The sequence below is a fragment of the Trichechus manatus genome, unplaced genomic scaffold, assembly GCF_000243295.1.
Source record: "Trichechus manatus latirostris isolate Lorelei unplaced genomic scaffold, TriManLat1.0 scaffold00015, whole genome shotgun sequence".
In the NCBI taxonomy this organism is placed as follows: Eukaryota; Metazoa; Chordata; class Mammalia; order Sirenia; family Trichechidae; genus Trichechus; species Trichechus manatus.
Genome location: NW_004443951.1, coordinates 20,898,869 through 20,902,723, shown reverse-complemented (window position 1 = coordinate 20,902,723; position 3,855 = coordinate 20,898,869).

Sequence of the window (3,855 nt, the reverse complement as noted above, 5' to 3'; positions counted from 1 at the left end):
TCATTATATAGTGTCCTTCCTTATCCTTTGTGGTGGCTTTTACTTTAAAGTCTATTTTGTCAGAGATTAATATTGCCACTCCTGCTCTTTTTTGATTGTTGTTTGCTTGATATATTTTTTCCATCCTTTGAGTTTTAGTTTGTGTCTTTAAGCCTAAAATGTGTCTCTTGTAGGCAGCATTTATATGGATCATGTTTTTTTTTTATTTTTATTTTTTATCCATTCTGCCACTCTCTATCTCTTTATTGGTGCATTTAGTCCATTTACATTCAGTGTAATTATTGATAGGTATGCATTTAGTGCATCATTTTGATGTCTTTTTTTTTCTGTTGTTGACAGTTTCTTTGTTCCACTTAATTTTATGTGCTGAGTCATTTTTCTTTATGTATTTTCTTTTCATCTTTTTCACTGTTGTTGATTTTGTATTTGCTGAGTCTTTATATTTTTCTTGTTTTTTATTTTGATGTTGTAGGATTGTTAGTTTCCTTTTTGGTTGCCTTAATATTTACCCCTATTTTTCTAAGTTTAAACCACTCTTTTATTTCTTTATATCGCCTTGACTTCCTGTCCATATGAAAGATCTATGACTACAATTTTTAGTCCCTCTTTTTTGTTTTAATGTTACCATCTTTTACATATTGACATCTCTGTTTCGCTATTTTCAGTGTTTTAGTTTTGATTTATTTTTGTGACTTCCCTATCTGGGCTTATATCTGGTTGCTCTGTCCTGTGTTCTAGTCTTGGGTTATTATCTGAGGTTGTTGATTTTCTAACTGGAGGGCTTCCTTTAGTATTTCTTGTAATTTTGGTTTGGTTTTTGCAAATTCCCTAAACTTCTGTTTATCTGGAAATGCCCTAATTTCACCATCATATTTGAGAGACAGTTTTGCTGGATATGTAATTCTTTGCTGGCAATTTTTTTCCTTCAAGGTTTTATATATGTCATCCCATTGCCTTCTTGCCTGCATGGTTTCTGCCGAGTAGTCCGAGCTTAGTCTTATTGACTCTCTGTTGTAGATGACTTTTCGTTTATCCCTAGCCACTCTTAAAATTCTCTCTTTATCTTTGGTTTTGGCAAGTTTGATTATAATACGTCTTGATGACTTTTTTGGGGGATCTACTTTGTGTGGGGTTTGGTGAGCATCTTGGATAAATATCTTCTCATCTTTCACAATATCAGGGAAGTTTTCTGCCAACAAATCTTCAACAATTCTGTCTGTATTTTCTGTTATCCCCCCTTGTTCTGGTACTCCAATCACACGTAGGTTATTCCTCTTGATAGAGTCCCACATAATGCTTAGGCCTTCTTCATTTTTTAAAAATTATTTTATCTGATTTTTCCTCAAATAAGTTGGTGTCAAGTGCTTTATCTTCAGTCTCACTAGTTCTGACTTCCATGGCCTAAATTCTGCTCCTATGACTTTCTATTGAGTTGTCTAATTCTGAAATTTTATTAATCCTCTGGATTTCTGTTTGCTGTCTATGGATTCTTGAAGCCTGTTAAATCTGTCATTGTGCTCTTCTATAATCTTCTTAAGTTTCTCTGTTGCTTTTTCTGTGTGTTCCTTGGCTTGTTGTGCGTTTTGCCTGATCTCCTTCATGATTTCTTGAAGAGTTCTGGGTATTAATCTTTTGTATTCTACCTCCAGTAATTCCAGGAAGTTCTCTTCCTCCGGAAAATTTCTTGATTCTTTGTTTTGGGAGCTTACTGAAGCCATCATGGTCTGCCTTTTTATGTGATTTGATATTGACTGTTGTCTCCAAGCCATCAATAAGTTATTATATTTGTTTATTTTATGTTTGCTTAATATGTCCTAGCTTCTTGTTTTGTTTTGTTTTGAAATACCCAAATAGGCTGCTCGTGTGAGCTAGTTTGATTACTGGTGCCTTTGAAACTCTAACGTCTGGTCACCAGGTGGTTAGATCTGTTACTAGGTATGTGAGCCCAGGAGTGCATTTACTTTTCTTGTATGGATTCAGCCTAGGTGTCCAGACAGTTAGTCACCAAGTGTGTGGTACGGGCTCTCACCTACAGTCCTAGACACAGGGGTGATTGGAGTAGGCACAGGTATCTAGCTGCATTAGGGGGGTCATGCACTGAGCAAGGCAGGGGCCTGACGGCTGCTCCTGAGTGTCTGGGAGGAAAGCATGTCCCTGTTCCCTAGAGTGGGTAGGTGGGTGGGTTTTGCAGCTGGACTATGGGCATCCAATGCTGTTGGCTGTAAGGACTGGGAGGCACCACTTATTCTTGGACCCCTGTTGCAGGTGGCTAGGTAGCATGGGTGGAGTCACCAGTCCTCAGGCCCCTGATGTGGGTAAGTGAGGACCCTGCTTAATGGGCAGAGCGGTACCAAATGTCACAAACCTACCACTCCACCATATAGCTGATACAGTGAAGTTAGTCTTCACATACATACCCTGCTGTACTGTGCTAATGAGGGCCTATGCTGTTGAAATAGGCCCCCACAGGTCTATGCAGGGGTGAAAGGCATTCAAAGTCTGTGGACCCCTTATGCCTCTGTCTAGGCAAAGGAGCTGTGCCAGCCCTGAGTTCCTGGCTTAGGGAAGCTGGCAGATTATTTTTTCCTATTTGTTAATTTGTTCCCTCTCCAAGGCCAGGAGAATGGCTCAGGGCACCTGACGGGTCCTGCTTCTGGCCCAGGGAATGCCGCAGTTGCTGAAGCTGGCCTCAGACCTGGTGCAGAGTGGGGATGGAGCAGGTAAATGAGAGAGAGGTTCTTCCCAAAGGGGGTATTTTTTGATCCGCACGGTATGTTAAATGCATGTACTTATCTTTTGCTGATTGAGCACTGCTTTTCACTGGCTTTGGAGGCCTGAACAGACTCTCCACCCCTCGGTCTCTCCCGACGTGGAAAACATGTCCTGAATGCCATTGCCTGCCTCACTGCGCACGCCAGTTGATCTGGTCTGTAGGGGGCTAGCTACCGCCAGGTCAAGTCTGGTAACTTCTTGCTGCTTTTGAACCATCTCTCCCTCCCCCTGCCACTCAGTCCAATTCCTCAACTTTGCCTTTTATGTTCAGGGCTCCTAGATTGTCATATATGATCAATTCACTTGTTTTTTTGGGTCTTTGTTGTAAGAGGGACCACCAGATGTGTCTGACTATTCTGCCATCTTGGCCTCGCCTCCTGCAACCTTTTTACCAATTCTGATACCAAGCTGTCCCTCCCTTGGCACTCTCTACTTCTCTACTGGGTTTGATAATTCATTGAATGGCCACACAGAACTCACAGACAATACTCACGATTATGGGGTTTACTAGAGAAGTAATAGGATACAAGTCAGGATCAGGAAGGACTCAGGATACGGTTCTTTGATCAGAACAGCCTCTTCTCAGCCGTGCCCGCAGGCAGCCCTTTCTCTGGCCCTCGGCCCCTTGGCCCGATTTCTGCTCTGCTCTGGTAAGTGTTACAAAGTTCTTTAGCTCTGCTGATAAGTGCCCAGAGACACCCCACTCCATCAATAAGCCTCAACCAAAGGTGCTCAGCTCTCTCTCACTCCATGAGTTGGCAAGCCTAGCTCTACTGACAAGTGCCCAGAGGCACCCCTCTCTGCCAGCAAGCCTTCTGCCTGAAGGTGCTCTGCTTTCTTGCTCAGTAGGCCAGAAGCCCACTGTGCTGTCTCCTACTGGTCTCCTGGTTCTACTGCCTCTGCTGCCACCATTTCTATCCTGCTGCTACTTGCTGTCTTGCTGTCTCTGATGTTAAAGCTCTTTCTCTCTCTGTGTCCTGGGTCTAGGAGGGTCTTGGCACAGGGATCCCAGGTCCAAAGGACGTGCTCAGCTTCCGTCTCTTCTTCATGGTGGTAGTCAGGTCCCCCTCTGTTCTGGGACTG